The sequence below is a fragment of the Apteryx rowi genome, unplaced genomic scaffold (genome assembly GCF_003343035.1).
Source record: "Apteryx rowi isolate R43461 unplaced genomic scaffold, aptRow1 scaffold_468, whole genome shotgun sequence".
Lineage (NCBI taxonomy): Eukaryota > Metazoa > Chordata > Aves > Apterygiformes > Apterygidae > Apteryx > Apteryx rowi.
In genome coordinates this window covers 14,660-27,847 of record NW_020450725.1, presented here as the reverse complement: position 1 = coordinate 27,847, position 13,188 = coordinate 14,660, and the positions used below count along the sequence as shown (strand labels likewise).

The 13,188-nt window shown below is 38.4% G+C and overlaps 1 long non-coding RNA gene across 1 annotated transcript; it reads left to right on the top strand.

Moving 5' to 3' along the window:
* Positions 1 to 1,408: 1,408 nt before the first annotated feature.
* On the top strand, positions 1,409 to 5,876 carry LOC112971965. The gene is made up of 4 exons (XR_003255513.1): positions 1,409 to 1,488; positions 2,353 to 2,447; positions 4,066 to 4,207; positions 5,404 to 5,876. It is a non-coding gene; the product is annotated as an uncharacterized LOC112971965 (long non-coding RNA).
* Positions 5,877 to 13,188: the final 7,312 nt, after the last annotated feature.

Below are 13,188 nucleotides of genomic sequence, written 5' to 3'. Positions count from 1 at the left end.
TTTTAAATGGCAAAGCTTTTTATAGTTCTGCAGCTGCCAAACACAAAACTCAGACATAAACTAAGCAGACTATGGTTCTGACAAAGAAAATAAGCCAACACGAAAGTCTTGTGCGTATCAAAATTTTCTGCTTCACTTCACTTTCCAGCTTTCTGTTTTACTTGCGTATATTTTTTTTTCAACATGTGCTATGGAACCAAAACAGATTTTCAATAAATTTCTGTATTGTATATAAAAGATCAGCTTCACATCTCAGCAATTTTTTTCTGTGTCTAGCTTATGAATTGACAAGTCTGTTTTGTAACGTGTCCATGTGGATTAACTCTGCTCAGCCTCRTAAAACATATACTTAAGGCTTTACTGTGTTTCTCAACACAGGGAGGAATGAGTTATTTCAAATGCAGCAGTCTTATGTTCTCCTAGACAAGACATCTTGGACTTTAACTCTTTGGCTTGGCTAAAGGATTCCCTGAGTGATTAAATTCATTATGGAAACTATTAAGGTCCGTTTAATCTTCAGTTTAGGGTTTGATGTTGAACCCACAGGTAATTTYAGTTGTGATCTGTTGCAGATGAGAGAATGTGTTGTATGTGCTAAATTCTGTCATTTTTGGAAGTATCAGGCTTATTATAGTTCATGTTGTCAGGGCAGTTTAAGCATATAAGCAAGGCAGGGACTGGAGGGAGAGAGAATCTATTTTATTAGTCCAACTGATTTAGATGGGAGAAAAAAAAGGCAAAACTAGAGGAATTTTTATGTTCACAGCCCTTCTAGCAACTCAAAGTGTTTTTCTTATCCCCAACTAGATCAGTTGGTCCAATGGGGAAAAAAAAAAAAAAGCTCTCCTTGTAAGCTGTTACCTACCTCACAGGTAATTAGAAGTCTTCATGCAGTCATTTGTATCTATAGCTAATTGCTGGTACAAAACTACTCCTTCTATAAATCAAATCCCCTGATCGCAGTTATTGAAAGGATAAGACCCTTCTCTCTCCTCATATTATGTGAAGGTTTCTAAATGGAGCCATAAAATGAGCCAAAAACAACAACAAAAAAATCTCTAAGTGCTAAATCTGAATACTGTGGAAAAACTAAATAAATATAATGTAAAAATGAACCATATCTCCCATTAATTTGGATTTTTTTTTAAACAGACCCTGTAAAAATACCCAGCTGAGAGAGCAAACTATTTTTGCTAGTGCAATGTACACAGGATTGGACTTCCAGCAGACCCTCCTGTAGGGAAGATGTGAGTTGTGAAATGGTTGTAGAAGCATGAAAGACATTCACAGTTGTACCAGAATATCTTAGGAGAAAAAACACTGGATGAGGGGTGAATGTGCAAGAAGAATTGAAAGTGTTTGAAATGATAAGGATGTTTGGAAGAATAACTGAAGATTCTTCTYTCTCCCCCCCAGTGACTAGCAGATGGCTTGACTTGATAGGTGAAAGYGATGGAAACCAACTATAAATCAAACCACGTGCTCAAGGTTGGTGCATCTGCAGAAAATTTTCCAAGCGTAAATTCATGCTGATCCAAATGCAGAATGGCTTGCGTTCTGCAGCATCTGCTACTTTCTACTCGCTAGAGAATTTGCTCACATTGGCATCTTAAAAGCCTGTCAAGTAAATAATGTTCAAAAACAAACTCAGTTGCTCAAAGGTTATAGAAGAATTTTTTTCCCCTAGCATTTAGAGGACTTTCAGTGTACGTACCAGGGGGACTTGTTTCTCATTGCACACATGCAAMAGATTCCCCTTAGGTTTGGTAAATTGCCTGGGATGTGATGTGCTATGATCCATTTACAGCAGCAGTGTTTGTTAGAAGGAGACGTGTGTGACATGCCTTTCACCTCATGTGCTGATGCCAGCAGCTTTTACTGGCTGATGTCTGGGGARAAAAGTCACTTGCTACAGCACAGAGGTCTCCATGAGCATTATTTTTTGGYTTCTAAAAGGCAGCACAGGCTTAAGCCACTGGGAGGCTTTCCGCTGATTGCAATAGACTTTGAATCTGGCCTTGTCTGAATTTAGGAGCAACCGACTGYGCCGTTCAAGATACGAGATTATTTGATCACAGAAGGCTAAGGTTAAAGGTACTATAGTGTGAAATTTCACCATCCTGCTCTGTCCATTAAAATGGAAATGTGAAAATTTGTGCTCACTGATTTTTTTAAGCCAAAGTCTCAAAGCAAAAATGGAGTTTGTCATTATCATCAGTTTTTACTGATACTGAATCACATGAAGGCTCCAGCCATTTCTGTAGCTGAATGCCCCAAAAATCAAAAAAAATGTGTGATACTCTATCTTAACCTCATCTATCCAAGCTCATTCATCTTCCTTATGAACTTCAGGGCAACCAACTTTAAGTGATGCCTTTTTCAATGCTGAAACAGCCCTCTGGCATGCAAGCAAGAAGAGACGGACTTCTTCACAAGAGTCGCTGGAGGTAAAACTAGGGCACTGTGATACCACAGAGAGCTTTAGGCTGCCATGGAAAGTTCTTGTAGTAGCTTAGTAAACCTTACAAAAGTGCCTTTGAATTATGACCTTCCAAATGTCCATCGGTCAAGGGTAACTAGGACTGTGAAACCAGAATGAATGCATGACTGACGCTTGCTGAAACTCGGCTGCTCTCCCTAAAGGCAAGTTGTTGTTGTGGATTTAACATGTTATCTCATAACTTCAACTATAGTTAATTAAATCATTTCTCAGATAAATAGAAAAGAAGTGATGCAAAAGTGCTGGAAAGCAACAATAGTTCTCTGGCTGCTGCTTTAAAATACATTTGGTGTTAGCCACTTATTAAAAGTTAATTGCATTTTAAAGATAAGCTTTAATGGGTTTGGCAGTGATAATGCAACCGTAACCAGATCTTGTTGTTTTGCACAAGTGCCTTTCACGTTTCTGTGCAAGGTCAAATGTTCTATTGACTGGCAGCTGGACAGCTTTGCTTGTAGGAATGTAACTGATATTTGGTAGAGTTGCAAAATGACTTTCCCACTGAAGCCAAAAGTAAAAGTATATGGGAGTCCAGCAGTTTGACTTCCTGCAAAGTTGAAAACCCTTGTAGCATTTACTAGGATTTCCTGGAGGGGAGAAGGGATATTAATCTTGTTTGACTCACAGAATCATAATATTTGCATTACAATTTGTAACATATAGCAAGAAGCTTTCAATTAGTATTTTCTGAGGAGCAGTGAGTTCAGTAAAGTGGATGCTTTTAATTTTTTATTTTTGTCAGGGGATTAATAAAGCAGTCACAGGAYTTGAAATGTTGTACAGTGTTGAAGTAGGGAAACAGAGGGTGGTGAATGTTGCTACAGCTCTGCTAGAAGCAACAAACAGCTGAAACCTTTTCTCATGACTTTCTCAATGTCTTTGTTTGGCATCATCATAATTTAATCCATGAGCTGTAGTGCTGGATCAAATGAGCTTGTGGGAGGCGTATCTCAGTCTCGTTGATTAAACAGTCACTTGGTCAGTTCACTGCTGGTTTTAATTTCCCTTAATGTTACAAAACTGTTCTCAAAGTCTGAGAAGATTGTAGTGAACCCTGATTTGGGACCAGCAACAAGTCTCGTTGAAGTCCTGGGAGTCTGTCCACTGAATCACCTTCTTAGTAACTGTGGGAAGTAATTTATACCTCTTAAAGAGAGGCTTAAAACTTTATCTTGGGTCAGGATAACTTTTTCATATTCAGGCAGAAGAACGTAGCTGGGAGAGGTGAGTTAGTTGGTTTGAGGAACGTTCTGTACACGAGAGTTTCCAAACTGCGGTGTGCGTGTACGCGTGTGCCCGCTGTGGTGGGGTCATCTGGACAAATGTTGTGTCGTGCTTTGGAGATATTCCTCATCTCTGATTTCACAAAGATGACTCACCCTTCTATTCCGCAACTATAAGGAGATCCCAGGGTGACCAGTTCACACAGAGACATCGACACYGTAAACGTCTGAATTAGCTCGGATGAGGGGAGGACGGGGAGGGAGGCTTTGGTTAGCGTTGTTAGACTGAATTCCATTGCTTCACCCCATGTCTTATTCTGAAGTTTRATCAATTTATTTCAGGGATTGAAGAATCTTCCCTGCCCTGCATGTTGTGTAAAGAAAGAGAGAGACTTTAAGTGTTGCTATTCTTCTGCAGAACATGAGTGTACAGAAAACCCTGGCAGCTTGTGGCTCTGCGCAGGAGATCCTGCATCTAGTTCAGGTACTGAGCCTTTCCAGCTGCTCCATATCTCCTGAAGTTTGGTCCAGCAGATAGTGAATATTTAATCTAAGCTGGTTTTAGGCCTGAGCTAACTATTGTCCAAAGGTACGACAAAAATCCCTCTCACTGGCATTCTCTAAAATCTGAAATGCCTGTTACAGTTCCCCTTTCTGTTTAGTGTAAATATGGTTGTTTTTTAATAGACAAATTATAACTGTTAAAACTGGTTTTAAAGTCCTTGTTTACACATACATATTTGAAGTATTTAACGCACATGGGTCCTGCATGTATTGCTCTATCTAATATGTATTAAAGTCTCTGAATTTTTCAGCATTCTGGCAGATTGGGAATTCGGTATCAGTTTCAGGTAAATGAARATTCTTTATGGTTTGGTGTCAAATGATGCTGTTGGTTGCCCCTGTTGAATTGAACTGATTTCATGTTGTCCCAATGGACTTTTCCCTARCAAACGTTTGATAACTCATTACTGTATCACAGTGGTTAGGTAATAGAGGGAAGTGGGATAGAGGATCAGGGAACTAACCTGGGTCCTTTTGGGTTTTGAATGCAGCAAGCGTGTTTTCTGAAAGTAGGATTTACAAATCTGAAACTGTTTCAGACTTCAGTTTAACTATTAGTATGGGATATGTAGAACAAATCGTACCTTCTAGAACTTTTGTCTTCCTGAATTTRCAAACATTTCAAAACCAGTGTTGCTAACAAATCCCCAAAAATATGATCAGAGTGCAAAATGAGAGGAAACGTAGAAATAATTTCTTAAAAAAGCTTGGCTTCTAAAACAAGGCAGGGGGTGACAGAACAAATTCTGCTAGCTTGAAATGTAGGATGTCARGATATGTATCTGCCTGTGTATGAATTTCACCTCTTCATGATGGATACTCAGGCACCTTTGAGAGTCTCGGTTACATACATCCAGCCGCTCTCATGGTCCCCAGTCTCTGACTACTGATCAGCTACAGTCTGACTTTTATTAGAACAAACTGCCTCACAAACTCTTCTTCTCTCATTTTGTTTTTCTGCCCATGCTCCCTCTTGCATCTGAAGCTGTTAAGCTCAGGCTCCGTCTCTCACCAGCAGTAGTTATTCTGTACAGTAACTTACTTATTTTACTACAGTGGCAGTGAGAGTTTGTGCCTGAGAATATTGCTTAAATCTCTTTTCTTTCATTYATGCAGGTTCCATATGGAGAGCTTTATCACACTGAGAGGAAAAGACAGGACTCTAGTTCCTCAAAGCAAGACAGCCCTGGAAAGGCTGATSAAAGTGAAGAGTGATCTGTTGAAAAGCTATTAATGCTGCTTTTTTTGTATAGCCTTTTCCTGAGGCAAGTGGGCTTCTTAGGTCAAAACTTATTTTCAAAATCCCACCAACTTAGTGATGCCACCTTGATGCACACAATTTTAGCAGTTAACAGTGTACCTGGCTTCACATTCAGAGGGGATTAAAAATGCYGCCTATTTGCATAGCATTAATTTCTGAGAGTGCCACATGTGCATCCTGGTGATAGATGCTGTGCAAGCAGAAAAGAGAGACACCGGACCCTTTTATAGGATACTTTTAACTTTACTGATTAAACCAGGAAACAAAGCGTATGCATAATTTAAGGTTTAAAAGTAGCAACTGGAAAGCTATTACCTCTGAGAGAAGATAAATACTCCAATAAAGTATTCTGTAAGCCAAAAGCTTACATTCTCCTATCAAGAGTTTATATTTATTTCCAGGGTTCCTGTGTTTGTAGCCAGGATTTTCCTGAGAAGGAATACAAAGCCCCTCCATGGTGGGACTGATGTGCCGAGGATATGCTGGGTTTACTGTGCCTTTGCATATTTACACTTAATGCTGTTTCTGGACAGTACATTTCCGTAGGTCTGACATCTTCTGATCCTGAGACTAATTTGTGTCAGAGAACTATGACRTTGATTCACACTTACACTGTGGCAATATGTCTGGGTGTTCTGGACATCCAGCCTCTGCTTTGCACATAGTGGGTACATATCCAAAAGACSATCAGCTTTTCTGTATGCATTGGATTTACTGTGCACTTGCAGATTAACTTTATCACATGAGATTGTAGCTCTGACCAGGCTTCTGGACTTTTGGAAATCTGGGGGAATAGCCAAAGTCCTCAGATTTTTCCTGAATAAAATAGGCAGATGGAAATAGAGAGCATACCTTGAGACACCAGTATGTGAGAGGTTAGATCTCAAAGTTCATTCTTTAGAGAGGAAACTTATAGACATATTTGGTAATCTACCTGACAAATACTAGGTGAAAGGGAAACGATATTGGACGTTTTAAAGATATTCATTTATTGCTTCACAAATTAAAACTAACACCTTCATTATTTAGAATGCACCACCTATATATAATTTTCTGCAGTTTGAACTGAAGTAGAGACACAGAATGCTTGTACACTCCAGTGAGACTGTGGTTAGAATCATCATCCCCTGGCTGTAGTTGCCAGATTGTGACAAAATATAGGAACTATTGAGTTTGGGCGTGAAAACTAGGGGGAAAAAATGAAAGCAGTGAGAATGGGAGAAATGCTTGTGGTTTATTATTTCTAATTCCTAATTCTTAGAGTCATTCAGCACATAACATGACTTTCAAGGCATGTATCATTGAGCTTCTGTTTCTCTCTAATGTGATTCATTCAGGCATTAAATTTTATTCTTCTGAAGTCCTAGCAGATCAGCTGCATTAAATATGCTGCTTTTTAGGTCTGTTGTGTTTCTTATCAAATAGTTATGAAGCGCAGTTTCTGAATTAGTCTGGTATGCATATGATAAAGTGATCGAGCAGCCATGAGCATCATGTTGGCGTAATACCTTATATTTCACATTTTAGTTTTGGAGCACCCTTCTAAGACAAGGATACGCAGTTATTCTCACTTAAGTGGGGAACTCAGTTTAGCTTGCCCAAGGCAGTGAAGGAAGTTTGTGGCAGACCAAATAAATGAATACACATTTCTCAGAATTGATTCCTTAATCACTCAGCCAGCGTTCCTGTTTGCTCAGTTGTCTTAGCATAACGTCTTTTATCTCTACCAATAATGATCTTGACCACAGCCTGTTAGAAAAACATACAGTACATTAGCTACTGTTTTCCATACCTGCCTTCAAATATGCATCATTCTATAAAGTGAAAAGCATTTTATGAAATACTGCCCTGAAGTTTTGTGCAAAGGAAGCAAGCACTGAGAAACAGCTGTTCTAGGAAGATTTTTTTATTCTGATTACTACAACTTGCTTCTTTTTTTTTTCCCATTAATATATTTCGTTAACCACTTAAAATTTCTGTCTTTATTCTGTCACAGTGCCAAGTTTCCTGTCACACTGCATATAGATTACAGATGCCACTGTGTACAGATTACAGATTCTGTAAACTTCAAGTAATTGTCTACATTATTAAAGGACTAATTCAAAGAGAGAAGCAAAGTTACCTTTAAAACTCATGGGACAGAGATCTAGGTGTGATTTGTGGTCTCCCCATTGCTGCTATTTAAGTATCTGATGARGCAGATGCTACAACCAGTGATTTCTTAGAAATCAAGAGATTATTGGCCAGATTTTCCTCTCATTTTATTTAGTGACACCTTCCAGCAAACATCTAGGACTAGATCCAGAGCTGATTTATTTTGTTGGGAAACAAATGACTAATTACGGCCCTTTGCAGTGAAGTTTTCAAGGCTATGGCCTTATTGGCTTCATATCATTTGAACAAGTGCTTTCTTGAATTGGGCCATAGGTCTTTGATTTAGTATCCCGCTGCTATAAGACTATGTATTTGAGTGTCTTCTGGCCAAAGCCTAACGGAGGAGTGGCTTTGTGGGAGCACACCTGGATTGTAAACAAATTTTGATGCACTTCTGCTCTGCCTTCAGAGGGAAGAGATGCAAAAATAAAAAAAACAGTAATGTGAATTATTGAGTACCAAACAGAAGAAAAACAATTGCAAAACCAAAATGAACTTGCAGAATGAATTTCAGACAGCTTATAATGTCTGCAGTTGGCATTTGCTTTATTAAATAAATAAAAGGGAAAATAAGTAATAAATGCCCTAAAAAGTGACACAGTCACTTCAGGTCTTAAAAATTCTGACTGATAAAAATTTTTCTTGGCTTCCTACTGTTAATTTGACACTTAATTGAGGAGTGCAAACCTTTTCTCCTCCTACAGGAATGCAATAAGCCACAAATAGTTAGATGTTAAATTTTAATTTAGCTTGTTTTAGTGCAAAAGTTAATATTCCGATGCATTTGCTACTGTGGTTCACAATTCCCATTCCCATCTCCCTTGCTCTTAGGTTTGGGAAGTTAAGGGAAGCAAGCAAAGCATGATAGTGACAAAGAGTGTGGTGAGGATTGCCTGTAATTTACAGCAAAAGGGAAAAAAATTCCCAAAACACATCCATGGCAAACTTTGTCTATTTTTCTACCTATGAGGCCCTTCATAAGCAAAAAGGCTCTATATTTCTTGAAAAGAAAGTTGAGAACAGCAAAATCGTGTACATTTTTTTTGTTTAAAAGGCTTGATCTTGTAGGTCCTTCAATGCAGTGCTTGCAGTGAAGAAGTGATCTGGTGGGAAAATTCAGTGGTAGAGATCTGTGAATAATGTGAATGCAGATGACCTGAACAGTGTAAAAATACTCGAAGGCATGGATTTTCAGTGAAGACAAAATAAACCCAGAACGTTTGCTTCATGCTGAGTCTTAGCAATGCTGTTCCAAGACAAACGTAGTTTAGAAGTTGGTGGCTTTTGGAAAAAAACTAATTTTTCATTACTTTAAGTTATTTTATCCAAGTGACCTCAAGTGCTGCAGAACAGCTTTCTTTTGGTGGGGAAAAGAAGCATGAAGAAGCATCAGGACAACTTTTATGCAAGAATTTTGACTGAGGCCAGCATGATGAATAGGGAGGTGCCTGATTCTATAAACTATCATATAATAGAAACCTAATTTAAGATGTATAACACAGGGTCACTCCTCTGCACTTATTACATTTTAGTCTGCAGTTAAGTTTTTTGGTAGGTACAAAATGTGTCTCCAACAGCACAGGATTTGAGCAATTTTAGTATAATTTGGATAATCATCAAAGTAAAACTTTAAAAGAAATTTATCTGAAACTGCTTTCTTCCATAAACAAGCACATACATGTGTCTAGACTATGATTTTTGACAGAATCCGACCTCTTTATCCTGAGTCCTAATACAAACCCCTGCTGTTCCCTGAAATTGAAACCTTCTGATTCTCCTGCAGGAAGAGGCACTGCTACTGCCATCTGCAAAACATCAACATCTTTTATATGATGCTAAAATCACTGGGGCCTCTCAGTGTATGATGACCTCTAAAGAATGTTCAAAGATATATCCTTATCTTTTGTTACACAGTGAAATTAGGAGGCTGAATATATCTCTTCATAAACCAATTTGTTCAGCGGTGTTTCTAATCAGCCATTAATCCATGCTTCAGTTCTTGTAATCTGGTGGGAAAATGACATGTTTATCTACTTTTTTTAATCCATTACTTTGTTCACTTCTGTATTTTGCAATTAAAAACATCTCTGTGAAGCTTTCAAATGCTGAATTTTGAATAGTATGTTCTGGATATGTTTGCACAAGCCATCTTTTTTACAGAGCTCTCCTTTTATTAATGTTGGATGTAGATCATCAGTGGAAAAGCCTGGGAAACGCATTTATAGTTTCAGGCCTGCAGCTACTTTCTGGGGCTAGTCTGCAGCGTTTTTGAGAGAAGTATGAAACATTCCATGCTATTATTACAGCCTTATTTCGAATACAAGATGCATTTCAAAAAGGGATTTTAAGATATCAGTAGGAGTTTGTTATCATCAGGTGTACACGATAAGGAAATGAGAAGCAAAATCTGTCCTATAGTTAAATGAAGACTGTGATACCAAAAGCAGCTTGGTGCAGTGCCTGTATCTATACCGCACTTGGGCTGGCTTGAAGTGCTCCCAAGCCCTGGTTATGTCTGTCCGTTTTTCCTGGTAAGGAGCCCAATTTCAGATTATCTGCRAATTTCAAAACCCTTGAGAAGGTCCTTTCTGCAAGAGCAATCTGCAGTCTTGTCTGTTGGCATCAGTTTTCTGCAAAAAATGCAGTGAATTAATACAGATGCCTATCTTGTGCCATCCCAAAGTCAAGAGAGGATCATTTCTGCAAAAATGGATGAGATGTAGAGACATTTGAACCTCACAGTGATCTGCTGCTCCTCTGCACTGCAGATAGACATATGCTTGAGTTTACTGTAAGGTACAGGAGGTACTTGGGCCCATTCCTCAGTCACAGCTGCTTGGTCACCCCAGAAATGCTTCATAGAGCGCTTTTGAGGGTAAACAGGATGGACACTGAGCAAAAACAGGCCTCAAGCCTGGCTTTATAGCTACACTTAAAGTCATTGTAGAAGTAGGTGGTATTTCTGTTTCTGAAATCTTGTATATAATATATTCTGCTTCCAGAGAGTTTACTGCTCTGCACCTTTTAGCAAAAATAAACCCCTCAAAATAATRAAGAGCAAAACTGATGGACTACAGTGGGAAGGGAGTGAAGTCCGCATGGTTTTCAGGTGTAAAATACTCTATGGCTGCAGTACAGTGTACTCTGTTTGCTCAGACATCATCGGTTTAGGTCATCCCACTTTGTGTCAATAGCTCTTCTTGGAGTTTGCAGTGAATTAATACAGAGGGGTATCTTGTGCCATCCCAAAATCAAGAGAGGATCATTCTCTTAAACTTTACCGGTGTACCTCTGGACAGCAAAGGAAGAATGAATAAATATGGACTTTTATGTGGTTTTACTGTTGAAATAATTGTTTTGTTGTAAATTTCTGCTTATACCTAAGCCTGTCCTAGATCTTTAAGAATATAAGCATGTGGATAAATACTTTGCTAAACAGGACTTGTCATTTTTGTCATTCCTTAGGATTATTTCTTCCCTTTCCTTCCAAATCTTTTGATCATTCTCACCATTAAAAGTGAGCCATCTTCACTTCATGTAAAATAAGGCTTCACTACATGTGAAATAAGACCAAAACTCACACTTTCTGTTATCCAGTCATATTTTTTTCTTGTCTCTAGAAAATATTTTGGAGGTGGAGTGGAAGTCTAGCAGCTCTGAGGGCAAGTTCGTAATTGCTGAGTCCTACCTTCTGACATTTATTTAAATGTATTTTCTAAATATTGGTCAACACATCAGTCAGTGGTATCTGATGGATTCATGAGAACCAGCACAGCTATTTCTTTCAAGCCAACATAAAAAAGGAGCTTGCCTGCTAATACTAACAGTGTTCTGGTTTCTATCCTCCTGGTTAAAATTAACTTGTCTTGAATCACCAAGTGCTAAATAATTAATTAAGTGTAACTGGATCTGTCATTCCAGAATCTCCGTCACATGGGAGATTTGATACGGGATGACTCTGGAGGGGGTTGGAGTGGTAGTGAATTGGTGTTAAGAACTGAAATTTCAAATGAGAGCTTCATCTTTCTGAGATGCTGGCAAAAGTGGCTCTTATCAGACTCTGTTCTTGCCCTTTGATAGCTTAAAATGTGGAAATTTACAGTCAAGTTTAAGATTTCCTACATTTTCCGTTCATCTAACAACCAGTTCATCTACCAAGGGAAGAAGAAAGAAACCATTTTTCAATCCAAACATTTATTCACACAAATTAACTTTCTTTAAGCAGTATGAGTTAACCATTTGAATTACTCATAGCTTCCTGAACTTTCTGGTGATTCATCTACAAAAACTTGGGGAAAACTCCTGATTTGAATTGAGGATTTTCCTGTAGAAACACTTCTCTGTCTTCACTGTTGGTTCATCAGGCATCAAGTTTTGGTGGCATGATTGCATTAAAAGAGCTGTTTGTCAGCTTTTAAAAATTGTAAAGGGTTGATGTTGTAGCTAGTAACATGTAAGCTCTTGGAGAAATGGTGGCCATAAGCTTTTTGAAGGCACCTTGAGGTTTACGTGTGTGTGATATTCGAGAAGATTGTAGTTTGGCCTTTAGAATCAAAATAAATATGGTGTATTACCCATTTCAACATACAGTTAAGAACTGTTCAGATCTGAACTGTTTTGTGATCACTAGCAGTCCTCCTTGGAAAATTAATCGACAAGTGCACCCTGACGCTCATTTAAAACCACAGCTGATGAGCTGATTTGCTGTGTGAACTAGCCTCAATGACATAATTAAATGTTTGTACTAGAGTCTAGTTACAGTCTCTTAATACAGGCTTTATAGCACAAGTTCATTCCTGTCTCCTATGTCTCATATCTCACACTTTAGTCAACACACTGTGTTAATGGGGCTGCTTTGAATGTTGTATTGCACTGGATTCCTGCCTATGTAAAACCTCAAGAAACTGCAAAGGAAATGCAATCAGGCATGCAGGCAAATATCTGGACTAACAAATTAAATAAATCCAAGATCATTCTTTGCCACTGAGTCCAGCTGGCAAGGTCTGCATACATACTACTAAACTTTTACCAAAATAGTGTATCTGCTTACTGGGTATTGTCTGTGATCCATGGTAACTTCCAAATTGTGCCCAGGAATTGCCAGATAAATAAATAGGATTCACTTCTGCAGAATACTGATTGTTGCTCTTATTGGGAGAGATGATGGGCTTGCTGTTAAAACATTGCATTGGTAATTACAGCTTTTGATAATCAGCAGCTGTTCTGTATGTATTTAGTTATTTCCCTACTGTTTCCTTTAATATCAGTTAGTAAGAAAACTGCAGTTTTATGTGCATTATTAATAAAAGCACAGTTCAGGTCTCATTAACAAAGTCTTCTATAAATCCCAAGATGCAGGCTAGGGTTTTAGTTCTGCTACTAGTTTACTGCTTGCCTGTAGTCTTTCACTTGGCCTACTGTGTCCATTTTTCAGCTGGGAAACTTTTTACTCCCTTCACAAGGTTCTCTTAGATCCTTCTTTGTGT